General features: G+C 37.6%; 1 protein-coding gene across 1 annotated transcript in view; it reads right to left on the bottom strand.

Moving 5' to 3' along the window:
• The window catches only part of LINGO2 (leucine rich repeat and Ig domain containing 2), a 1,050,366-nt gene that overhangs the window by 703,597 nt on the left and 318,966 nt on the right, over positions 1–27,803 (bottom strand). The gene's annotated exons all lie outside the window — the stretch shown is intronic.

The raw sequence follows: 27,803 nt of genomic DNA, 5'->3' as shown, positions 1-27,803 counted from the left end.
GTTGAGGTTCTGGGAGAAGGCTTATAGCTTCTTTCTACCTATTGCCAACTCTTTGGGCTATAATGCTCCCCCTACTAGGAAACACAAACCCTCCAAACCAGAATGCTGCAAAAGAAAAATAATTGCCTCCTTGTCGTCATGTCCTGGAAGTTAATGATGTCTTCTAAGCTTCCAAATTCAAATACCCTTCCCTTAGAATAATATGTTAGAACCTGAAAGAGCCTAAAAACCAGGACTCTGGGAAAAATGAAAACCAGCAATGAGTATCACCAGTTAAGCTAAGATCTGCATTGGTCAGTTAGAGAATATGCTGAAAAAGTTCAATGCATTTAGAGCTTACATGGTGCTATACAGGCCATATTACTAACGATTTATCCGTTGGTAGCACAATGTAAATGCTCTATTTCACTTACCTTCTAAATGAGTTAAGTAGATCACAAACAGCATTTTAAAAAATGGAATAGATTGTAATAAAAAATAAGAGTGCATCATAAGTAGAAATATGTTTTCAGATGCTCGTTTGTATATGCACATGTGTGTATGATTGTGTGTTTATTAAATTTTAAGGTAATACCTATTTTTATTTATTCTGAGTCATGGTAAACAAATGTTTGAAAACCACAGTTGAAGTCAGCTATAAAAAATCTATAATTGAGGGCCATAATTCTGAATGAGGTGTTGACATTAAACAGTTTTAATGCCTATACAGCACTATGTTCATTGGAAATAAGAAAAGCATATGGTCAAGTCACTCCATGTTAAATCATGATTATTTAATTTCCTTCACTTAGGGAGGGTTGATTGACTTTCCCAAAGTGATACAGCTGGATGTTAGGCATGACATAACACAGGTGTTCTGATAGCCCGCCCATTATTTTCCTACTAGGTCATATGATGACATTTCCCCTGTGATGGCCATGTCAAAAGTATACATATTCTGTCTACAGACCATAAAAGGGAACTTCACTTAACTACATAGTAAAAAATTTTCTCCAGATGATAAATGTAAACTGTGTGAACATGATGGGTATAATCAACATCAACAAAATAGGAAAGTCTCATGATGCCCCTTTAAATATTTACATTATTTTTGTAAAATAATTTCTGTTCTCCACTTTTCTTCAAGGAATTATAAAGGGACTTTTGAACTCATGCCTTCCCTCATTGCAATATATCATAGCGACTTACTTGTCTCTAAAACCCAACTAGGCACCGGAGAATATCCATTAAAAACCTAGGACTATACTTACAGTGTAGAGAACAGGCCCCGTGTGTTCAATCCTCTTGTTTCTCTTATTTTCTCTTCTCCTCTATCCCTGTTATTCCCTCAGCCTTCTGTATTTCTGACACTAAGTTACAAGGTGGGAATCTGAGGAACGTGGAGAATAATAAACAAGGCTGTGAATTTTTGGATTTTTATAAGCAGTTCTTTGGGCCACATCTTCTCCCTCCCTCAGGGTCCTAAATCAATGTCCACTAAGGGGGCCATCGACAAGAACACAGATGAATGATACTGTAAGGAATCTGGAAACTCATGCAAGTGACATTTACATCTTCAATAGACATTGTTGAAAGAGCAGTTGAGAAATACAAAGAGTAGACCAGAAGCCTGAACAAATTGGGCTAGTTGAGTATCTAGGGGTTCAAGAAAGGCTTGTTTATGTGATTTCTGAATTCTCAATCTGGTAAAATCTTCACTGAGTTCAAGGTGGAAAAAAAAATCTGGAAATAGGAGCATAGTTCTTTATATTATCTCCATATTTTAAATTAAATTTCAATAGTTGCCAAGGGTACTTAAGAGTTCTCTGGGTCAAGGAAGAAGCTGAAGCAAAGCAGTGCACAATATGATTTAATAAATGCCTTAATTACAAAGAAATTTATTTTTCCCCCTTAAAATAATATATCTGTATATAAGGTAAAATATAGTGTCCTAAAATCCAATTCTTTTCAAAGATACCCAAGCTTAAAAGTAAATCATTAATCAGGTCAGTGTCTGGGCAGTTAAATCAAATCACAGCACAGCTGGTACCTTTTCCAGCCAATCAGAGACCATCTTTATAATTCTCACTGTAGAAAATGCAGTAACATTATTTCTAGTGCTTCCTTCCAGATAAATGAGATATTTAATATTCTTGTCAGGCTCCAGTGCTAGATGGTCTTCGATTTTAAAATGATGGCAACCAAACGTGTGAAAGCACTTTAGGAAAAGACTAAGATTTCATGGGGATTCTATTAACATTTGGGCCCTATACAGGGCATGTCTTAACATGCAGCATTGTTTGTCCTTTAAATGCTGATCTGTCATCACTTGTCCCAATCCTATAAATTGTTAATAATAATTGAGAGATTTCTTTAGCACTTGAGTAAGTCTAGAGGTGTGATACTCAGGTCCTACTAATATGGACATAAAATTCAGAAATTCACCATTACCTTATTTTCCCTACATGCTAGATACGTTTATATTTTTAAGTATCATCAGTTGTTACATATATTTTCTCCACAGGTGTTCACTTCAGTATCACACAACTTGTACCCTAGTGGACACCACAGTAAACTGAGTATCAGAGACCTGAGTTCTAGGTCTTCCTTTGTCGCTGAGAGGCTCTGTGATCTCAGAGATTCTGCTTTACTCTTGGACACAAGTTGGCTGCTCTGTGTAATTTTAATGGGTTGATAAAAATATATCTGCCATGTGGCTTCTCTCTATTTAATTCCATTAACATAACAGTGAAAGCTTAGGCCCTAAGATATGGGTGATCACAAATGTAGTATATTCGGACTGATCAATATATATAACATCCCTTTACATGAAAATTCACCCATCTTTTGCTACTCCTATGCTTTAAAGGGCATTATGATAAAAACACTGATTTAATTTTTAGATATCTCCTAACAGGATTAGGTTAAGGTGAAGGGATATCTTTGAAGCTTGCTAGAAACTACGTACCTCTGACTGGCTCAGTCTTCAAGGAACTGCTACCCCTAAATAGCTCCTCTACAGTGTCTGTTCTATATGGAATCTTTTCGGTAATGATTGGGGGAGTTTAGGGACAGTACGACTATGAACAAGATCAGTATGCATGGGCTTTGAATAAAACTCTGAGATTTTTTTCTAGTAAAAACACACCAGATTGTCCACACAAAAACCTGCACATGGATGTTTATAGCAGTTTTATTCATAATTGCCAAAACTTGAGAGCAACCAAGATGTCCTTCAGTAGGTGAATGGATAAACAAACTGTGGTACATCCAGACAATTGCACATTATTCAGTGTTTAAAAGAAATGAGTTACCAAGCCATGAAAAATGGAGGAACCCTAAATGCACAATACTAAGTGAAAAAAGCCAGTTTGAAAAGACTATGTGCTGTATGAATCCAAGTTTATGACATACTGGAAAAGGCAAAACTATGGCGACAGTAAAAAGTTCAGTGGTTGCCAGAGGGTGACCAGTGGGGTGGGGGATGAATAGGTGGAACCTAGACAATTTTTAGGACAGTGAAAGTTCTCTGTTGTACTATAATGATAGATACCTGTCATATACATTTGTCCAAACCCATAAAATATATAACACGGAGATGGACCCATAATGTAAACTATGGACTTGGAGTGATTATGATGTATAAATGTAGGTTCATCATTTGTAACAAATGTACCACTCTGGTGAGGAAAGTCAATAATGAGGGAAGCTATGCATGTGTGGGCAGGGGATATACAGAAAATCTCTGTACTTTCCCCTCAATTTTGCTATGAACCTAAAATTGCTCTTAAAAACAGTCTTAAACACACACACAGATGATTACAATATAGACTTCATTTTTCCAGTCCTATTATATTTTCTCATGTGTGTAGATACAAACTGATAAGGTACCCCTTAACATTATAACTGACAATGTTCTTTGTAGTATGTATATGAAATACATCTTCTTCAAATTCTATTGGAATGATGGAATTTTCCATGCTCTCTCTTAGTCAAACTTCCATGTGATTAAGGTGTAGGTATGACCAGATTGCAATAATTCACCATTGACAGGTGCATATTACAGAATACCCTAATAAAGACACAATATCCAACTACAGACATTGCCTTCATTTCTGATTAAGTGATTTCCTAGAACTTTCTACCTAATTAGTAAAATGGCCTGTCAGCATTAAAAAAAACAAACCTATAAACATAAATCAAAGAGGTATTGCCACCTATATGAGAAGAGCTGATGCCTTCAGGGTCCCCTGCTGGTATTTCAGGTGTATTTCAATGTTAAGGTCCAAAAAAAGTACTCATAACTGTACTGTATTGGAATTAGAAAAGCTGAGTTCTATTATCACTCCTAGACTAATAATAACTTGGAGAAGTGTCTGACTCAGTTCTTATCTATAAAATAGGGGACACAGTTCCAGATGACTACAGACTGCTCCTCTAATAGAGCACATGCTGACCCCACCATCTTCTCAACTGGTTTCAAAAGCAAATACAGCTAGGCTTACCCAGGGCTGTAAGAACAGGGATACCATGTCCACATCAGAAAACATACCTGAGTCATCTTCTATACAAATCTCATCAAAAACCAAGTTGACAGAAATGATCTTTAGTAAAGTTAACAGAAGGATTATGCTTTCTTCTGACTACTTAAAATAGTTCAATTTTTATACATTCTACAGGATGAGCAGGACCCTGCATTTCTCAACCACACTTGGCTAGCCTCCTGTAAAATCATCTTCCTTCAGGTACTTGACTACTGTCATTTCATTCTAAGGTTTTATAGGGAGCCACTTTAAGAAACAGTCATATTAAGAGTGCTTCCATGTTTAGATATAAAACCATCATGATGTTGCGTCTCTGGCTTACTGTTTTCTCGATGAGGTCCCATGCAAGAAGGGCTTTTAAAACTGAGAGAAAAGAAAACGAGAGAGAACGATCTGCTTCCTTCTTCTTGATAAGAATTGTGTGATTCTACACGCTTTCCTTTCTTCTTTACTTTCAGATTGCCAAAACTAAGCTCAAGCTTAGTAACGCTCTTAAACCTCATGAATAGCATTTAGTCTTGTTTGGCTACACCAATTTCTATTTAGCATTTATTTGACCTATTTGCACAGTATGTACATTAAGCCTAAATAGCATACACTTGAAATAGAAGTGAAATAGAAGCTCTAGGTAACCTAAATAGGTTTATAAATGATTAAAAAAAAATTAATTGAGAATAGGATCTGCCCAATCTAGGCTTTCAAATAAAATTACTGAAAAGGCATTCGGAAATAGAAAGTATATAAACTATGTTTATTTTATTATTATAGCAATTATATAACATGACAGTTTTTGCATAGCCATAGTATTTGTAATTATGAATTGATCTATTTATTTCATCCACAAGACTATAAACCCTTTGATGGCAGGGAAAGTATATATCTTAGCAACCCCAGTTTTTAGATAGTGTCTGACCCACAGTAGGACCTCAGCAAATGCTGTATAAATTAAGGGTAGGAGACTGACAAATGTAGAAATGTAACAATGCAATGGTCTTACTGACCTTATTATTTATAATAAGATCATGATACACTGTACAGATTTTAACATTACCAAATAACAGAATCATCATCATGACCAAAACAACAGTGATAGGAAAGCACGTCATTTTTCATCATACTATAATTTTGAATCATTCCAGTTTTCTTTCCTCTCAATGCAGTTTCAGCAATGCTTTAAACATTCTGCAGAACCAAAAGCTTTTAGAGCTAAATGCATCAATTACACATAATCTTGTGATACGATCCTGCCACGAATCCTTACTCATTCATCCTCAGCCCACAGAATGCCATCTGCTTATTTTGAGTCTACCTTGTTACAGAGAGAGAGAAAAAGGGAGGGGGGAAGAAGCCTTAAACTTATTTCATTCCCCAGAATGATGCTACTTTAAAGCATATTTTTGTTTGGAAAAAATGTTCTTCTGTTTTCAATGACATTATTGGCTCTTCAATGTTAGTTTCTACAAAGATATGATCTAATCATTCTGACCTTTTGGGTGGATCCTTTTTGCATGTATTCCTTTCTGTGGATTCAGAAAGTGAAACAAAGAATTATCTGAGGCAAGTCCCAAATTTAAATATCCAATGACAACCAACTTGATTTGATTTTTTTACTGAAGTTACACTTTTGTGAAATCCTAGCACTGTAAGGGTGGGTTTGGACTGTTCGTTTCACGTGGCAGTCTCTCTGGGATGAAGTGAAGGCTGTGTAATTTAATGGTGGACTGAGCAACCAAGAAAGCATTCCATTGTCTTAGCAATGGAAATCTGACAGAAAGCCACGCACAGAAGAAAGGGAATTTACAATCCTACTTGGTTCTATTCATTTCAATAATATTGGTAGAATGATATTTTTATGATAAACATTTAAAGAAAGGTCTATCAGTCTCCCCATCATTTTATTCTTTGATTTTTACAACATTCGTGTGGAGTACACATGCGTCCAGAAAGTAAAGTTTTCTTAGGAAATGACAACAGTTTTAAAAAATTAAAACTAAAACTCTGGTCATCCAGTGCCTGAAGCAGAGTTGGCTTCAAACTCCCCTTTCTGTCTTAGCAATATTTTATGTACTTATGAATATTTTTATTATTGAATCTTATACATTATACATTACTGACAGATATTGGAGGCCTATGGTATAAACAAATCTGTGTTTCTTTGATAAAAACAGTTAATCATTTATAACATGAGATAAAGATGCTGATCTCTGAAATGTCATATAAAATTTACTTAGAGAACCGTAATTGCTGAAATATAGTAACCTTTACATATACCAAATTTCTTAACAGAAATTAAAGTATTTGTGCCACTGAGGGGATGGACGGTCCATTAGAGGACTGATACAATCTTGGCACCTACTCAGCTGTCTGTCCTTACGAACTACTCTTCACACCAAGGTAACATCTCTTTCCAGACTACTCTAATAGCTGCTCCCCACAAATTTCCCTACATTCATTACTCTGTCCAATCTGTTCTGCACAGTCTCACCACAGTGATCTTTTAAAAATGCTTTTTTGTCACTTGCCCATTAATTTCATGGCTTCCAACTGAAACAAGGATTCAATCCAAAATTCCTAACATGGTTTAAAAAGTCCCATATTAATCACTGTTTTCCCACTCCTGGAAGCCAATCTTCTCTGTGGCTCTCCGTACTCTTACTATTTTGGTCTTCTTTCATTTTGTAAGTCGATAAACTCTTCTTCATCCCATAGTTCTCACACTATTCTTCCTTCTGTTTGGGGAAACTTTCCTCTACCCTCCGTTTTTGTGCTCCTGCTTTCTCTCATTCATCATCTGCCTAAAAACTCTTTGACAACCCCTCCCAGTTCCAACATTGTATATAGATCCTCCTGTTAAAATATCACATCTACTCTTGTTTCTTTTGGCTTCTAGATTTTTATCCATATTAAGGTTCACCATCGCCTCCATGAAAGAAAAATTAGGAAAATGGAAAGTTAAGCCCCTTAAGTCATTCATCAACTATATACAACTAGTCAGATATTTTGATAATGGATCAGCTGATCTGAAATATATTTTATTCACATGGTAAATCTACAAATTCCAAAATAATAAAATATATTTGCAAAGTCAGACCAGAATTTGCAAGATCATAGCACAAAGGACAAAAACTAAAACTAAAACTAAACTATTATTTGAGTTAATTTCTAAAATAATAAATATCAGATAGCATTTTGTTTCAACCATAAAATAGAATTAATGTTGTAGATGATCCAAAGAACAGTTACAGCAGGGATTATAAAATTATGTCATTTCACACTTTGACAGCAGCTTTGACAGATTGGCTTGGATGGCCATGAGAACTGTATTGAAAAAGACTCTGCGCAGTGTTCAGATTCATCAAGAAAGAGCGCTGTGATGTCTTTCCTGGGCAGAAAAGCTGAGAAATGGTGAATCACTTTACATTTAAAGAGGAAAAGATAAAAGAGGTGAAGTGACTTCACCTCAGCACAGAAGAGAAAAAATGAAGCCCAGAATTCAGGACTATTTAATATTTCTCTAGGACATCTGTCACTATGTTACAAATATTTACTGATCTCTCAGTGGTATGCAAAATAGTTGAAACACTTTTTTTTTTTTCGTTCTGGCTACTACGGTATCCTATCCTCTGGTATTCTCCTACCGTACTGGTCATTCTTAAGTCTCCTTCAGGTGTGTTTACTCCTGTGCTCAATCTCCAAATCTTAGGTTCCTCAAGAAATGTCTTTGTTCTTAATTTTCTCCTTACATGACTTCATTCCACCCCTGGACTTTGAATATTTTAATGCTGAGAACCACAACTCCCTATATCCAACTGACTACTCCATGTCTCCAGATGGATATCTTGTATGCATCTCAAATTTAATTTCAATACAGACAACACAGAACTCTTGATTCAATGTCAAAACCTACTTTGATGCCACTCCTCATCATTTTTGTAAATGGGACGGCAATCTACAATTAGCTCAGCCAAATAATCCAGCAGTTTTCCTTGGTCCTTCTCTTTCCCTTCTCCCTCACATTCAATCAGTCAACAAGTTCTATTGACTCTACCTCCAAGTCATACCTGAAATTATGCACTATTTTCTATTCCATGGCTGCCACCCTAGCCCCAGTCATCATAATCTCTGTCTAGATTTCAAAAGCCACGTAACCAGTCTCCTCTCTGAGTCTCTTTTTGCATCCAGCTTCTATCCCTTTCTGTATGGTAGTTAAAGTGACTTTTGTCAAAACAGGAATGAAATCTTGTATTGGCTTTGCTTAAAATTTTCTAATAGCTTCTTATTAAACTTGGAAGTAAACCCAAACTCCTAACCTTGGGTTCTAAAACCTTACATAATGATACATTCCCACCCACTTATAATTCTTCATTTTATAACACTTTACTGTCACCCACTTCGTTTCAGCCTCATGAGCCTTCTTTGGTTCCTCAAACATCCTATACTCATTTTTACCTTAGTGTCTTAGCACTACTTGGAATACTTTACCCAGTGTTCTTATCATTCAGTTTGTCTTATATTTGATGAAATGGCCTTCTTTCACCATCAGCCTGCAGTACAACAACCTTACACTCTCTTTCACCTCCTTCCTTTATTACCGTCTTACTTTGCCATGCAGCACTCATTCTTCCTGACACTTTTGTTGTCTATTTATTAACTTGTCATTCATTCAGTTTTACCTGTATCTCTTAACTCAAAAGTAAAACCTATGAGATCAAGGAACCTGTCTTACAATGAGTGTGTATATGTCCATGAATGACTGAAAAATTGTGCTGAACACTGGAATTTGACACAACATTGTAAAATGATTATAAATCAATAAAAAATTAAAAAAAAAGGAACCCGTCTTACTTATTATTCCTAGAACATATTGGGCGCACTATTGCCATGTGATATGAGTTCACTGAATCAATAAACTATATTTTCTGTATAGTTTTCTGCTTTTGACATAAAACTGTTCCCTTCTTGAGATCCTGAAGCAGATTTCTAACCTTAGGCTACATTTATGTGGTAATTTAGAAAATTTTAGATCTTTCTTCCTACAATCAGTTGGCATATAGTTAGCATTTGCAAACATTTATGTAAATACACCTCTACTAGAAAAGTAAACCTCAGACAGGTAGTAGAGAAAGAAGCAGGGCTACGTGACAAATTAAAATACATATTTATTATTTTGTTGGTGTGATTATCTGGTAGTGCTTACCTTCAAATAAGGGCATTTAATAAATAAATGTTTTTATATGAAATCAAATAAATGTGGCTTTTTCCCATTAATAAAGTGCCTGAATTCAGAAAAATAAAATGTAAATATATTTCTTTAAAAACATCCTTTTCATGATGTGCAATCATTTGCTATTGTTCTGGGTGTGTCATATTTAAGCTATGCCCTATTTACATAAGAAATTCAGGTTTCTAGCTGTGTAGGAAGATGTTTGTGCAAATCCCTGTGTTAATGGCCTGGTTATACACCTAATAACAACCCTGAGGTGTCACCAAATGCCCTAGCCACATGCACCAGGAGCAAATTAATACAGGCATCTTTCTCTTACAAAATATATTAAGGATTAGCCTATAACACTAAATTAAGTGGTAAATTTCATTGTGGATGGCTGTTTTTCTCAGAGAATGGATTTTTAAGAGTTCAGATTCAGGAATCAAAGTAATTGTACTTTATTCTATTGAGATAAAGGCAGTAGAGAGACAGACTCTTTTGAGCTGAGACCCCAACTATGTTAAGTTTGGAGGAAAAAATAAATCCTAAATGACACAGAAAGGAGGAAGCTAGGACAGTTGATTCCAAGGGAGGAAGAATTTGCAGTACATGAGTGTCACTGACAACCTTGGCTCCTGTACTAAGCAAAGGCTCCTTCCAATTCCACCATGAAGTTTATAATGATATTTCCAACACTTCTAGGTAATAGACAATACAGTAAAGCAAACTGGTGTCAACAGAGTAATGAATAATTATGCTGAGGCAGGCTTTGGAATCTTGCAGTCAGCTATATCAAAATAATAATAATAATAATAACAACAATTAGAGTGGACATCATTATTTGCCAGATTATCTAAAGAGTTCTCCAGATGTTGAAGTGTTACTTCCCATGTAGCAGTGAGGGAAATGGGATATGAGCCTCAATGAACCCATCCTTCCCTGTCTCCATCCTTCCTTCCTTCTTTCCTTTCACTATTCAGTAAATACTTAACAACCATGAGTATCTACCATGTTGTCAAGCACAGGAGATAAAGCATTAAGCAAGACAAAAAAGGACCCTCTCTCATAACAATTCTGGGGACAGAGAATAAACAAATTGAGCTAATAAAAAAAAGAATTACATTTTGTAATAAATGCTATTAAATATAAGAATCAGGGTGAAGATATGGGATAATCATTGGAAGAGGCCATTTAAGAGAGAGAATCAAAGAGCGCCTTCAAACTGAGACATAAAAAATGAAAAGGATCCAGTTATGCAAAAGAGTAATAAGAAAAGACTGCAGTCAAAAGGAACACAAAGGCCTAGAAGCAGAAACTGTTTTATTGTGTATGAGAAGTTGAAAAGTCAGCATGTTTGTAGCAAAGTCAACACGGGAAGACTGATACGATAGAAGATGTAAAGAGAGGTTGGGGCCATACTTAAAGGCTAGCAAGTATATACACAATACCTACTAATAACAAGTCTATCATGATTATAGAGGGTATTTCAGCCTACAAGCACTCCCCATAAGCCCACAAGGCACACAAGTAAGCGTACTTGACTAGGCCCAATTCACACACACGGTACGTCTGAAAGCTCGAACGAGAGTCCATCATCTACACTGTCTCTAATGATCATGGCACACTGTCACAGTTGTCTGTGATTCTCTGTCACAAAAGCCCATCACAAACATGGAGGGGCAACATCAACATGGATATAGGTCCTTAGGGTTGATGGATATATTAAAAAGAAAGTTGTATAAAGGAAAAAAGGAAGCCCACCAGGTCAGGAATTTGTAGCTGTTTCTAAGTCAAAACACAAGTTTAGGAAAGCTGTTTAAACCCTCACAGCAATAGCTGTATAACCTATAAATTAGAATGTTGGACTTAATTAGTCATTTTCAAAATTTTTGTTTGCTTCCATAAGGCAGCAGAACATTTTGGATTTATTTTAAATAAATCAGACGAAGAACAGAGTAAAACAGAAGAGATGCATTAGGACAGATAGAGGGTCAAGGGCCCCGAGGGTAAGTCTTGAACTTATTGCCTTAACCCTTAAGGCGTTAATGATCAAAGTCTGTGCTGATCCCAAATATTCTTTCAGCTATAAGACCCCATGGTTCTATCTTTACATTCCTTGTAGGCCAAATATAGATTTCAGGGTAAAAAGCCAAACAAACAATATAAAAATAAAACTATATTGGGAAAGTAGTAAAGCACTACAACAGGAAAGAAGCCTGTCTGCTAAAAACACTCAAGAGTTCTTACTATTGAATTGGGTCTATATCATATACCAGAACTGAGCAACAGGAATAAAATCAGGGAACTAGAGTGAAATACTGTGGCAGTGATCTCAAATCAAAATTAGAGATTTCTACCAGAATTTCAGACGAAGGTGAGGAAGCAAAAATATAGGCAAAGTTAGCACCATCAGATAATGCTTTAAGCAAACTATGAGGAGAATGAAAAACCAGAGTTCAGGCAAAAGTGTTTGTTCCTGCAGCTCAGGAAGTTGTGGATCATAAGAAGAACTGGTACTAACTCACGAACTGGCTGCTGTAAAGCCACAGGACATCATCAGATAGTTTGGGGTTCTGGATGAAGCCAAGTTGGGTCAGCAGATAACTGTCATCAGTAAAGTGTCATTCCTACCTGCCAACTCTCCTCAACCACACTTGGACAGCATGTCCAGTGGATCTCTTTCGCTTGTTTTCCTCTTTCCTCCTTTGCTGTCTACCTGGTCTGCTCACCATGAGATTGTAACACAGAAAACCACCTAAGCCAGCTGGATAACATCACAGTTACCTTCCAAGGTGTATATTCAATGGTCAAGCCATGTTGTAATAGAAGAAAACGTATGACTGGGCTTCTGCAGAAAGACCCCCTTCTGAATTCACTAATTATTAATATGTAATTTTAGTCTAGTCACTTAATTCACAATCTGTTTGCTCATGTGAGATAATAAGAAAAATACGTGTAATCAAAATGTGTTACCATAATTATAGAATCTTACTACCAATTTTAACACATTAAAGGAGAACAGCAAATGAGAAATCCTCAGAAATTCTAAGTCCTCTTGGTTTGGGAGACTAAAAATATCGTCATGTGTAAAGAGCATGGAAACACAGCCAGAAAGGGACACTGGACACATCTTTCCCCCAGTCTCTGTCTTTAAACTCCCCACCCTCACTCCACGCTCTATATGCATACCCTTTCGCTCAGATACCAAAGACAGTGCAAAACAATTTTGGATTTGAGCTCTGTCTTTAGGAAATGACAATCTACTGGAAATGTTCAAGGCATACTTGTTATTTCATGAGGATATTAGAGCCTTAAAATTTTTTTTCCTATTTGAGATACAGCAGGATTGAGATTTTCTACACAACGTCATATCTTACACCCTAGTTCTCAAGGCGGGAAGCTCTTGGTGTGGATATACAGGAACTTCACATATATACAACAATGTTGTTTCAGCAAGATAGTCATTTAGAGACAAGAAAAACATTTCAAAAGTTAACTCTTTATTTTAATAGTGAAAAGTTTATCATCTTGTCTTTAAAAGGTGTTTCCATTTTTTGGTCCAAGAATATATTTTTATTTTCAATCTATAAAATCTCCTAGTCTTCTGTTTCCCTTGGCTACTTTCTTATTTCTTTCTCTCTCTCTCTCTCTCTCTCTCTCTTTTTTTTAACTGCCAGGTTTCTTGAAAGTTTGTGCTCACTGTTTCTACTTTGTTTGTCCCGCTGTTCATTGTTCAATTTAGTGCATTTTGTTTTCAGACCATAGTATTTCACTAACAATGCTTCCAAAGAGTTAGTGTATACTGAATAAACCTCTGACTTAATCAAGAACAACCCTTTTTCCTCCTCTTTTTCAATACATCGAGGGGAAACATAAAGCATGACATTATGCCTAGTATATTGGCCTCACTTTTTTCCTGGTATTGACCTGACCGTTTTTACAACACATTTGTCATGACAGTAATTGTTTATGTGCAAGCACATGTGTGCTGCTAATACAGGAATCACTACCATATCATGGTTAATCAACAAGCTAAAAATCCTAGATGGGCAGAGTTTACACCAATTATTAGCAAGATATTGTTGCTCTCAAATGTTTTGAATTAACCAGAAAATATTCAGAAGTCTCCAATTCTAAATGCACCTATAATGGCTAAAGCAGTCCGTGTCAGGGAGAAGGTAGGGTTGAATGCCACTACTTTTGTCTTCTAGGCCAGGTACCGAGAATCTCAAGCATCATTCCTAATTAATTCTGGCAGGAGTAAGAAATGCAAAACCATTCAAGGAGGCAACAGATGGAAGTTCGTTCCACTTCTGTAAACTAGAACAGTTAGATGATCACATTTAAAAGTCAGGCCCGGCTTTAGTAGGATTTTTTAAATTCCTTGGATTTGGTGACTATATGAACCATAACTAAGTTCAGAAGAACCAGATGGATATAGAAATATTCCTTCTCTCCACATCACTGAAAAAGAATGTTTTTTAGCATCCCTACTCAGATACATTCACTTGCTGATATTTCACTAGGAAAACCACGTGCATTCCTTCTCAAACTTTCAGCTATGTTTATTTGTTTTTGTATGATTTCTAAAAATTATCTACATGCTCCTATGAAAAATTTTTAAATGCTCAATTTTCCCCTTAGTCTTATTATGTCCTTTTTCAAACACATGTAAGGAGGAGAAGTCATGATAGCATAGGATTGGCCTTTGGAGGAATATGTGATCAACTGATCAGGAAAGAGATTATAAATGTGTTACGGTAGAGACAATAGGGTTGAAGAGGAGAAGACAGATTTTTTTTTTAAATAGTTATGAATTAGATGCTCTAGTTTGATGGACAATTGTTTTAGGGATGGGAAGTGAGACAGGAATCAAGAATAAGGTCAGAATATTGGCTTGGGAACAACCACACTATTCAGTGAAAAGCAGAATTAAGGAGCATGTGGAAATGGGGGGAATGAGTTCATTTGGATCAGGTTAAATTCTAGGTGTTTTCAGGTCATACATACGAGAAGTTCAAAGGCGTTGGACTGAGTAGCTCTGGAGCTAATGGAAGAAATGTTGGGGGAAGACTCCATCTTTTTCATAGATAGATTCTCAGGGGTAATTTATAGAGGGAGGTGATTAGGGGGCCTAGCTCAGATGCCTGAACAATGCTAATATTTAAACAACTTGATTAGAAAGTACCCTTAAAAATCATTCAAAGAAGTTGGAGGAAAGGTAGGATCAAATGATGAAATTGAAAACTAAAGAGGAATTTTGAAAAGACCTAATTGTCAATAATTTCAAATTCTTGTAGAGAAGCCAAATCAACTGAATCTGCAACTTCAGTAGAGAAAGCCCTTTCAGGGAGGAAAGAAACCCAATAACAATTAATGGAGGAATAAGCAGAGGCCCATCACACAGCAAGAAATTCAATTATAAGAGGAAGGTGAGCCATGGGGACAAATCCCTGTTAAGGGACAAATAATTAAAAACAATTGCAAATTTACAATTTTATTTTTAAGATAGAGTAGATTTGGGCAGCTTTATACACTCAAGGAAAAGTTCTGGCTAACAGAGAGAAATTTATTACACGGAAAAAAGGCAAGAGATTGAACATAGTTGAAAATTAAGGCAGAGGAAATGGGATTTAGAGCAGAGACAGAGAGGCTGACATTATTACTAGAAGCGTATTGTTTTCCCTAAAGCCATCTGGCTTCCAAATGAGGATATCCATTAACTCAAAAATTCAAGTTGTCTCTCCCAATCCACATACATTTTTTTCACTGGCCAAACCTAACCATCAAATCTATGATAAGATGGAGGTAATAGAAGTTATTCTCAGAAAGATTTCATACTGGGTTCCTTTAAAGTAACAACTACCACCATCGCCGGCACCAATACAACAAAAATCTAAAGCTGGACTACAGGGTCAAAAGCACATTCACCTACCTTATCTCATTTGGCCTCCTTATTAACATTCCCTGCATTCTTCTACAATACTAGTTGAAAAAGGTTCAATTGAGTATTAACTACATTATCGGAATGGATCTTACATGAAGTTGCCACTACAGAAACCAAAGAAAACTGAATTCTCACCTTGGTCTTCTTGATTCTTTCTCAATAGGAAATCTGAAATGAAAAGATTGCTTTTCCCTGAGCCATTCTGCCAGGGGCAGCAGTATGAATCAGGGAGAAACTGCTTGGGCAAATTCATTTATCATCACTCACCTTTTTCAACTCAATACAAGAGTCATTACTATTTCTTTTTATCAACCTCATTTTCTTTTTAAATCAGGAATTAAGCTATTCTTTGCAATTTAGGCAAACTGTAGGTGGGAGACCCGGTTACAATTGGACAGAAAGTCCCATTTAGTATAACATTAAATAATAATTCTCATTCATGGTGGCTAATTTTACATCTGAACTATTGTAATACCCATCATTACAAGGGGTCTGTGCCTTTACTAATTTTATTCTAAAAAAAAAAATCTCAGAATATTTTTGCCAAGTATCATGTAAGTTGCCTGGCAACAGCTAAGAACAAATGCAAAGAGGTGATTTAATAAAGAATTCAGACACAATCAAAACCTTGTAAAGATGAATTAGATACCTGCTTTACTCAGAAAAAATAAATACTATTCCTTGAGCTGATTTTAAATACAAAAATTAATAACTTATTGTGAATCAGCTAGAATATAATTAATCAGAGAGCAAGACACGGAAACTGATGAAAAGTAACCAATGAAGCATTTAAGATTTTTTTTTTCTATCCCACAGTGTGGGTTTGTTCAGCTATTAGATCCCAGGGCTTATGAATTCATTGTACTCACAGGCAACATTCTTTAGAAATTTGTCTGTGAATGTGAGGAAATAAGAAAGAAAATCATACCTTATCTAGCATGGGAATTGTACAGATTTGAGAATTTAACAAGTTTACAAGTTTTGCTGAAGCATTAAAGAATACTAAATACTAAAGAAATGGAAAGTTACCATCAGTAAAAGGTGTTTAAAAAAGAAGACTTCAATATAAAAAACCAATCATTTCTGATTCATGCAAGGATTTGATTTAAGATTAAAAAAAAGAAATGAGGTCAGGTATATTCATTTTTTTGTATTAATAGAGAATGTTTTGGTTACAAGTAATAGAAGGGTTATCTTAACTAAGTTAGGCAGAAATTTAAAAAATTATTGGTTGGATACTGGGCTATTTCATGTGATCTTGGCAGGCACAGAGATTCAGCTTGTCAGGGACAATGACATAGACATCTGAATGCCCCCAGAACTTTCTCTTTCCATTCTTCATTTATGTTTCTTGCTGCATAGCACTTCCTTCTCCAAGTTTCTCCATATGTAAGAAATATGACCACTAGGTGAGCCCAAAGCTCACTTTTCAAAGTTTCAATACTAGAAAGCAACTGTAACTCTTGCCTTCTTATATTTGGCTTGAAACATCTCAAGGAAGGACTTGGATTGGTCAGGCTTGGATCAGGAGTTCCTTACAGAATCATTAACTGTGCTCAGGAAGCTGGGTTCTAGTACTGGTTGCTTCCATTTGAACATAAGAATTGAAAAGGAGGAGGAACAGTTTTCTAAAAGGAGGACAGTATATTAGGAAGAAGATGGGAAAGCTTCAGGCCAGGAATCATGAGTAAGGAATTGAATATGTTTGGCCTTTGGATTTCTGTTCCTTCATTTGCCATTTTATGTAACACACTCAAAAGTTGACTTGCAATCACTAAATTTAGATGCCTAGCTCTGTTCTTCTTTTAATATGTTTCACTCATCTAGTCACCCCTTTCTTATAAGGACTGGAAAAACAGTAGGATGAAGAAGGAAGTATATGCACCCAGAGCCGAAGGTGAGCTGTAAGACCCTTGAGACCACAGAAGGACTTTCTAGGAGGTAAACCTCATAAACCTAAAACTTAATGACTGAACTCTCAGGTTAAAAGGGAGTCGTGGTGGGTGTGAATCACACTGTCTCCATCTGCCATTCATACACGCAGGTTATCAGTGGGGGCTGAGTCAATATGCAGAGTGTTAGGTGGCTGGTTTGGAAGCAGAGGTGACATGGTCTGCACCAGACATTTCTAAAGCACAGGTCCTGGAGGGTAGTAAATAGCAGAGTAAAATGCCTTCTTTGTAGCAAAGGGAATTTAATTCACCTACCATATTAAGTTTCTCTTCTAGAGGCATCAAATTCATTCTTATATCAGTTTACAGGAAGTTAACTGCTGCCCCTGGGAATCTGTACCTGTCAGTTATCAAGCTCAAGCCTTAAGGAGATGAACTTCCTAATTTGCACTTTGAGTGGCAACAGAGAAAGGATGCCGCTCCTGCATTATTCACGGGGTGTGATCTATTAACAAACTCAAGCATGTCAAAGCTGAAAAACACTCGTGTCAATTCCAAAGTGTTTTTTGTTTGTTTTCCTAAAAATGAGCCATGTTCAATCTTTAAGCAGTCAAATGAGAAAACTAAAACAGTTAACTGTTTAAACAAATAAATACACAAATGTTCATTTTTTGCCACCTGATGAAGGTTTTCAGACCAGAGCGCTTCATTCTGACTTCTTTCTACAGCATGGACAACCTCATCCTCTTTTGAAGAACCCCAAATCCCTCAGCATAACCAAATTTGACGTCCTCGGCAAACTGTCCCCGGCCTAATCCATCAACACTTCCCTCCTGTAACCAGGGTGTGACCACAGCAGAATCTTCACAGTTCTGAGAAGAGGCCCTGCACTTCCCAACTTCTCTGCTCTGGCTGCTGCTGCTCCTCTGTTGGAGATATCCTTTCATCGGACTCTTCGCAGTGTTGAAGGTCCGCTCAGATCCCACTCCTTTTGTAAAGCCTTCCCTAATGCCTGTCCACCCCTCCACTCCCTTCCCTCCCAAGTTGGCAGCTCTGTCTCTTCTTTTATGTATCTACAACATGTATAAAAAGCTTTTCATTATATAACGTTCAATATGGCACATTTGTATTTTCTACCACTATCGCATGTTCCAAATTCTAAATTGTGTTATATTTATTTCTGTGAATTTCCCCTCTCCTAGTTGTGAGAAGTTTCCTTGAGATCATGTCTGCATGTTCTGTATCCGACAGTGTCTATCACAGAGGGTACAATGGTTGAACACTTATTGTATTGCAATGCCTTGTATTCTTCACTGTTCTGCAAGTTCCTTGGGAGAAGGATATGTTCTTTAATTTGTATTTCTATTACTCAGCCACAGTCCTGTGACAGAATAGGTCATGAGAGAGCATCTCCTGAATGAGGGAATCAATATGAGGATGGAATTGCTTAACGACATCACTGGGCTACTGGATTATCAAATATACCAGAGCCCAAAAGCCATTTTCCCCCAGACCAAGACATATGGTTACTCTGAGCACGTTAATAATTTGATACTCCTCCAAAGCCATATTCTTTAAACACCTGTTCAAGATTCATTCAGTGGGTACAGGGACTGTACCTGTGAGAATTTTGTTTTTGTTTTCTTTTGTTTCTCTTGAAGCTACTACTTTCTTCCATAGGAGTGGGACTAATTGGCCATTAAGTGAGGAGTTATATGTGAAGGCCAGAATAAACTGGGGGATTATCTGAGACGTTCAATCTACTTATAGATCAATATTCTAGACATCCTTTAATCTAGCTCTGATTATGAGGTTTATCCACTGCTTCAGCTATGATACATAAGTGAAAAAATCCATGCATTCAATGGATATTAAACACTTTGTACAATATATTGCTTCAGACAGTCCTTAAATCTTTTATGCTTCACCTTTCTCTTCTGCAGAATGGAGATACTGACCCCCTCCCCACCTCATCAGGATATTGACTAGATAAAATGATACATTATGCATATCATACTTAGTACCTGACACGTAATATGTGCTCAATAAAAGACAACAGGTTAACAGAATTTTTTTTCCCACCACTGCCCAACAGACCTTTCTGGGAGGATGGGAATGTTCTGTTGCTACGCTGTTCTTTACAGGAGATGTAAGCCACATGTGGCCACTGAGCAATTAAAATGTGACTCATGTGACTGAGACATTCAATTTTATTTTAATTAATTTTCATTTAAATAGCCAATGAGTCCAGTGGCTCCCATACTGGACAGCACAGGAACTGCAAACTGCATGAGAATAGAGCTATGTCTTTTTCACCACCTCACCATCAAAGTTCAGAAAGTTTCCTGCATATAGTGAGAATTTTGAGACGTTTGAGGAATGAATGGAGTGAGTAAATTTTAAATGAAATGGTAAACCTTGGAGGGAGAAAGCAAAATAAAAACACGAGTGGTGGAGAAGAGAGAAACTAAGTAAAGAGGGTTGACACATTTTGTGGTGGCCATGGTCATCTCCCACATTCAATAAATTAATTCTTTGGGGGTTATTCATACATAGAGATCACGCTAATACTGACTTATCACTCAGTCTAGCTAGGGATAAAAATGGGAGGCAAGACTAAAACTCATGAAACATTCAAAAAGAGTCAAACCAGCAAGTAATATAGAATCAAAATGCAGACTGCCTGGGCATTCTAGGATTTTTGAATAAGAAGCTCCTAGCTTAGGAAGGAATATGTGCTGTAGAATAAATGGGGAAAAAAGGCCTGCAGGCAAGACTATGGAAGGCCTTTGTCACACTCAGCAAGGCAATTAAGGATCCTTTACAGAACTTTCAACAGGAAAGAAAAGAGGATGAAAATGACATTAGAAATCTTAGGCCATCTGAACACAACATCCTAAACTTCCATTACAGATGTTGAAGAAGCTGCCACCAACAGAATGGCTTAAAAAGCACGATGTCATCCAATCCCACATGTTGACCTGTATCATGCACCAGTCAAGGTCAGAAGAAATAGATTTCAGTTCCACTTGGAATGATGGGGTCCATTTATATCGATCCACAGCATTAATGATTTAAACACTGAGAGCAGACCACTTCAAAAATGATTTGCAAAAAACCTGGCAAATAGAACTGGAAAATATAAACAGGAGAATATAATTGATCTCTCATTCCAGATTCAGTTGAAAATAGCAGTCCCGGGGCCATTGTTTAGGCACAGAGTGGGCACTGAAAGTTGGAAGTCTACCCAGTTTTCATTCCCTGAGAAACAGTGGGTGTCTTGGCTAATAGAGCTGTGAATATTCAGTGGAGGCCAATAATTAGTTTACCACTAAAATAGCAGCCATCACAGCTCTGACAGCTTATAGGCTCGCCAGGAAGGGCACCCCGTACCCATGCACACACAGTAAGAGACAGACGAAATGCCATTCTCATAAGCGAGCCTTCAAGGCTTGCTCTGTGATGGTTCTGTCACAGGAAGGATTAACAGTGCACAGTTTCCTTCTCTGCTGCTTCCACAGCTAGTATTTTAATACACCCAGAATCTCGAAGGAAGCTGTTAGTATCTAACCTAAATAGGAGCAGGCAATGATTTACATGCATTGTTGGGAAAAATAAATAAAGCCCCCAAACAGCATGTTGGTTGCACAGGGATAGCTCGCCCTGGCGTTGAGTGAGTAATCACACGGGGTTCCCTGACTAGCAGCACACCCTTGGAGAGGCTGCCAATCATATTCAATTCATACTAGACTCAGACTAAATGCTGTTGCTCCTATGAAAGTCTGCTGAAACCGTGTGTCTCTGTTTCCTAGGACTTTCTGCCTGTGAGGAGCAGGGAATAAAGTCAGAAGCTAAGCTGAAAGACGAGTAAAACAAATAAGCAGGAGGAAGTATAAGAGCATTCTTCCCGATGGGATGTCCACCCCAACAAGGGCCAGTGATGGAGACGGTTCATCAGGATTCACTCACACAGATCAGGGCAGCTTGCAAAAAAAGAAAAGCAATTGAAAATCTGAGCCTTGGGGCTAGCTGCTACAGGCCTGCCTCAGTGTTGCCATCAAAGCAGAACACTGGGAAAGAGTGCTTGGGGAAGCCTAATTTGTATCGACCACATATTACTGACTACACATTACTGACGTGGCTTTAGCAATCCATACAACAGAGTGAAGAGAGACATGGGGTAAGACACGGGATAAAGAGAGAGCATGGGGTAAAGTGCTTGGAAAGCAAAGGATGGGAGGACATGTCCACTCTACTCCATGACCCCCTTAGTGGTCCTTCTGGTTCTACATGAAGAAGCACAGAAGGCAGAGGAAAAGGCAGTAGTTTGGGACTATCCAGGTGACCAACGGCCATTCAAGGTAACAGATAGTAGAGGGCTGAGTACACACTGTTGGAGGGCTGGAGGCAATGCTGCCCTCTCTCGGAGATTCTTCACTGACGGGGAGCCAGGGTGTAGCTGGGCACTGTCTCCTCCACAGTCGAGTCCACCATCAATACAGAACACAAGCCTCAGACAAAAACAGCCTGGTAAGACCAAAGCCAGAAATGCTTCCAAATGACTCACAGGTGACTAGACCTTTCCTCTTCTTACCTCCCAAGGTCTTTATGTCCAATGACCCCACTGAAGCCAGACCCAGAAAAGAGGGAAGGAGGAGACTCTCACAGTCAAATCCTACTCCACTGAGCTCAGCATCCTCTACCTCTACTCCATGGTGATGAGTGGAAGGCAGAGTCAAAGAGCAGACAGAACAGACCTTCTCGCCACTCCACATCACCCAAGGTAAACACCTGACATGTACTGTTGGGAGGAGGAGATGTTAGATTGAACACAAGATGGGAGTTTTAGCTGTAACTAAATTGTAATAATTTAAAGTAACCAGAAAAACAAGAAACAGAAAAAAAGTGCCAACGATGACATTGACTACAAGAAAGAACAGGTAAAAACAGAATATGGTTCAAAGTAGTAACTGAATAAAAAATACTTTTTTATATTAATGCCCCACAGCTTTTAGACTACTCAATAAATCCATTACCTGGGTAGCATATTTAATTAACATTTACATATTTAATTCTCACCACAATTATGAGATGAAAATTGTATTACACTCACTTGATAGAAATTTAAATTGAGGCTAAGAGAGGTAAGCTTCGTAGAGTTCAGTTATTAAGCTGAGGTTCAAAACCAGCTCTAACATCCATGCTTTCTCTCTCTCAGTCTTATTTTCCCAGGCTTCCTTGGTGATGGGATAGCTTATTTTCAAGTTCAGAAAGACTTTCTGAGTGTACGCAAAATGTTGGCAGTAGAAGAAATTATATATAAAAGGATATATTATGGCAGTAACATTATAAGCAGTAACAGTGGGCCACTAAATGGAGATTCAGGAATAAGGTGACAGGGAGACCTGGCTGCATGCAGGAGATCAATATCTTAAAAGGTGGGCAAAGTAATGTGGCGGGGACTAAATGTGCAAAGGCAGCGGAGTGTGACAGACTGCATTTTCCAAAGATTAGCACAGCAGTGTCCGCAGATGCCAAGTTCTGTGAGAACTTTGCAACTCTCCCATCAAGACGTAGAGTCTGTGTTCCATCTCCAGAACCTGGTAGGCCTTTGTCACTGCAGTGACCAACAGACTATGGCTGAAGTGACTCTGAGATTGGATCAAAAGAGTATCACATACTCTCGGCACACTTGCTTTTGGAAACTTCCCACCCTGCTGTAAGTAAGCCTCAGCAGCCTTAGAGAGAATCATGTGGAGAGAAACTAAAGACCCTGGCCCAGGTCCACAGCCCCAGGTTAGCTCCCAAAGACAGCATAAGTCTGCCAGCCATGTGAATGACCCAACTTGAAAGTGAGTCCTCAGTGTGCAAGACAAAGCTGAATACTGTGAGGGAGAGAAAATAATTTTCCCTCCACTCTTCTAAGTTCTTGGCCGAGATGCTCCCCCTGCCCCCTAATATAAAGAAGATTAACAGGAGAAAAACAAACAGACGGTTAATAACATGTATACTTCCTGTATTCACGAGGATATCCAGGAAAACTGAGGAACCCCCCGAAGTGGCCCAAGCCATCAGCTCAAACGGCATCTCCAGCTAAAGATGAATGAGACTCTGGGGATGGGAGAGGCTAGTTATGCGAGGTTACCAGGAAAAGCACAGTGAACAAGCGTATGGTTTATGCAGATCCACGTCATAGCCTTCTTCACTGATCAGCGTTTCTAGATAATGCAAGTCCTCCTTCTCTTCTTGGTACAGAGAGGGAGACACCCTTACAAAGGGATATTTGTCTTATCAATGGAAAAGTCTCTTACAAAAATAGCAACTTCAGCTTTCAGAGTTTCTTCTGATTGTGCTGTTTTTTAAAATAATCCAGCTAAAATAATTCTATGATAAAGAGGCATATTCTGGGGTGGCAAATTCTGTTCCCTCCAATACCTATAAATATGTATTTGTTATTTTTAAAGGCTTTCTAGCATTTGTTAGGCCAACCTTGTCATTGTTTTCAACTGTGTACATGTGCAAGCTTAGACTGAAGTGATGACTTCACTTGACTTCAGTGTATGACTATTCTTTGTTAAGCTATGAAATTAAAACTCTGTATTTAACTGGCAGTCAGGAAAACAAAACAAAATGACACGAAACAAAACAAAACAAAAACAGCTGACACCACAGGGAACATGAAGGAACCATTCCTGAAAAATCTTACCAAAACTGTAGATTTAAACAAAAGGTTAATATGTGCTATTCTCTCAAAACCATAAATTTTGGGAATAGTTTGTTTCACAGTAGTAGAGAAGTGATACAGAGATCCAGCCACAGAAACTGGACAAGAGGAACCAGACTCTGGCCTCTTGGTCTATGGGGGAGAACTCATGAAAAGACCCTAGCTTGGAGGGCCTGGCTTTATGAAACAGAACTTCAGAAGTGAGGAACAAGATAGATCAACCATTTTTAGACCTTGGGTGAAAAGTAGGGGCTTAGTTCCAGGAACCAAGGTTTAAGCCCAGTCAGTGGGCACTTGGTTAGGACACGCTTAACAGGTCTGACTTGATGTTCAAGGAGTTAACTGGCTCAGATGTGGGAATAGGCAGACGCTATCGTGAGAGACTAGAAACTAAGCATGTCATTTTATTGAGTTCTGTACCAGACCATACCCGTCACTTCAGGATTTTAGTGCCAGAATGGCAAAGGAGTTCAAAATTCCAGACAAGTCTGATTTATTAGTAGCGCCTGCCTAGAGTAATATATTGAGAAAGACTGTGAGGCAGCATCGGGGCTCAGCAGGAAAGACTGGGAAGACTGATTAATGATGTCTTTCCTCAGTGCGGAAAAGCTACGTGACATGCATCCCATGCATGTCCTCACCCAGTGTTAAGTGTGACTAATTGCCACATTATAAATGTGGCCCTCATCACAGGACCCAGTAGGAAAACAAAATGAAAAATACCTTTACTGCTCTGTACAGTATCAGGTATGTTTACCACAAATTAAGGAACAGGTCTACAGGCAAGATTAGTGTTAAATTGGTAGTCTGAACTAACCTGAAGTATGACCTTGAGCAAAGGACTCAAACTCTTTTTTCTGTCGTATAAGAAAATAAAATCTTCTTAATAGGGCTATTAGGAGAGCGAATGAGAGAACATAAAAGAATATGCTTTGTAGAATATGAAAGCTACGTGCATACTAGTGGTTATGAAGACTTAGTTGATTATGGCACATTCTTTTCTTATTTTGGCCAAGCCTGTAAGCCTTTTGTTCCAACTCTTTCACTCTCCATACCTAATTCATCACAACTGCTATTTGATCCTTGAAAATAAGGCAAGAGTTCTTTCTTTTCTGTTCCCACTAATGACTCTTCAATTCCTTTCTTACTACTTACTACTTATAACACTATTCTTAAAATGAAAAGGCTTTCTCTGCTCAAATGGTTATCTACAATTAGATGAAGCTATAGGTAGGAAAAAGCAAAATCAGAGCAAATGATGGAGGAGAAGCAGGTAGAGAGACTGAGGGACCAGGCAGACAGAACTAGGAAACAGGTATTGGCTGAAGAAGAACAGAATCAAGGGTCCAGGTGATAAAAATCCAGAAACAGAAATCTATTAATATTAATAGACATCTAGAAATAGAGTGGGAATCAGAAGTCTATGAGTCAGGAATCCAGATAAGAATCTGGCCAGCAGGAGTCAAATTGCAGAGTGATAAACAAACAAGAGATACAGGACATCTGCAATAAATCCAACTGATATCAGGAACTTCTGTCTGTTTCCACAAAAGTTGCCATTCTAAGTGTCTTTGTTTCAGAGCAGCTTATTTTTATGTTTTTTTTCCTTAATATTGGGGTTTCCATATACAAATTCTTTTAAGAAAGAGTGATTTGATGTTAAAAACTTTGAAAGCCACCATTCTGCATTAGTCTCCATGCATTGGAAAATAGGTCTGCTTGCTATTTCCCAAATATTCATGACCCTTTTTATCTCTACTTAAAACACGCTCTCTGTGCCAGTTTCAGACTCATGTCCTAACTCTCTTCCAGTCTGCCCTACTGACATTTCCTTCGTTGTTTAAGACTTAGCTCGTATAGCTCCTATTCTGAGTTAACACCCAGAGGAACTTCTGCCTCTCTCCATTCAGTGTTTTTAATATTATCTATTTAACAATTATCACACATCATTGCCAGGTATCTTTGACAAATGCAGATACCTGATTTCTTCACACTGGATCACAAGTTCACTCTCAACAGTATCAAGAATAGTTTGCATGCTTTTTATTTCTCTTACTGTGTTTTATCTACAGTATCAGGCCTCTTAGTAGTTTTAAATAAATACAAATTGATTGAAAACTATTTTTTGCTATAAATGGACTGATTTAGAATTAATAGTTGAAAAAAGGCACATTAACCCCCTCATCATGCACAAAAAACAGTCAGATGCATATTTCTTTAATCACACAGCAAGCACCAGACCTCAAAGGGTATTTCTATAATGCTGTGTGTTGGGTTTAAAAAATATTTTTTCACTACTTGGATGATTTCAAACTACAAATTTAAAAGCAGCAATTTTCCCATGCACAGAAAAATTCTATCACTTATTCTACCTCTTAGACAAAGTTAATCTTTTTTGATTTCACAATACCAGAGAATTTTCAAAGACATGTTCTCCTTTTCTAACTTCAACTGAAGAGCTATTGTTTCATCCAGCTTGTGTGAAAGTTTTAGTTAATTTAACATGAAAATTCAAATTAATAAAAGATAACATAGAGAAATCAGTTCTTCCCCGATTATTTAATTTGAATACATATTGTGGAAGACTCAGCTCCTTAGTGACGGAAAAAGAACAGAAATACTGTAGATGTCTAAGGAAGACGGAAGAGAAAGAAAACTCGTTAGTGGTGAAAAATTTGTATGGCTTCAGTGGAACTGGTGGAATATTCTTGTCTCTCAACTTGTACACCACCATCTGAAACTATAACTGATCTAGAATTAGTTTAGCATTGCCTCTCTAGCCTATTTGTCTTTATCGAGTTAGTGATAATCTTTTCACTTCACATGTTTGCCAAGGAAACGTATCCATTCTATGCAACTTCACGTATTTGCCTACCAATCTACTAGTAATGAACACGAAGGAGAGATAGATATAAGTACCAAGAGGTGTCTAGTACAAGGTGTGTAGATCAATATTTAAGAAATAATGAAGATAACACAGAAGACTAGGAAGATTCAGTGAGAAGGTGGGAGAAAAATCCCTCGAACATAAGTGAAAGGTTGTGGTCACATACCGCCTCTCCTGAAACTGTTCATTTGGGCAGGGCAAGATCTAAGAAGAGCTTGGGCAAGTTATTTTGGAATGAACAGAATTGCTGTAAATGGTTCTTTCTCTGTGTAAAACTTGAAACATGGCATTGATGGACTTTCATGGCAGGGGTAACCCACACATCCCCATGATTCCTCTAGCCCAAGAGTCTCAATATTATTTTGCGTTATGCTACGGCATAAACCTGCAGGGCTGAATGGGGATGTGGTTACCTTAAAGGAAACTAACTTTAGGCAGATGGTAGTGATACCTAGAAGATTAAAGGTAAAATGGGTACTGAATTATCAGAATAATACATCAATCAGAACAAACTCTGGGTGTGAATAACCTGCCTGGCCAGACCAGTGTGTATTAGCTCTGCTTACTGGTCACTCAGGAGTGAGGTTTTTAAATTTTTTCATCATCTCCACTGTCATCAACATC

The sequence above is a fragment of the Camelus ferus genome, chromosome 4, assembly GCF_009834535.1.
Source record: "Camelus ferus isolate YT-003-E chromosome 4, BCGSAC_Cfer_1.0, whole genome shotgun sequence".
In the NCBI taxonomy this organism is placed as follows: Eukaryota; Metazoa; Chordata; class Mammalia; order Artiodactyla; family Camelidae; genus Camelus; species Camelus ferus.
The sequence above is the reverse complement of the archived record's forward strand: the minus strand, read 5'-3'. Positions and strand labels throughout refer to the sequence as shown.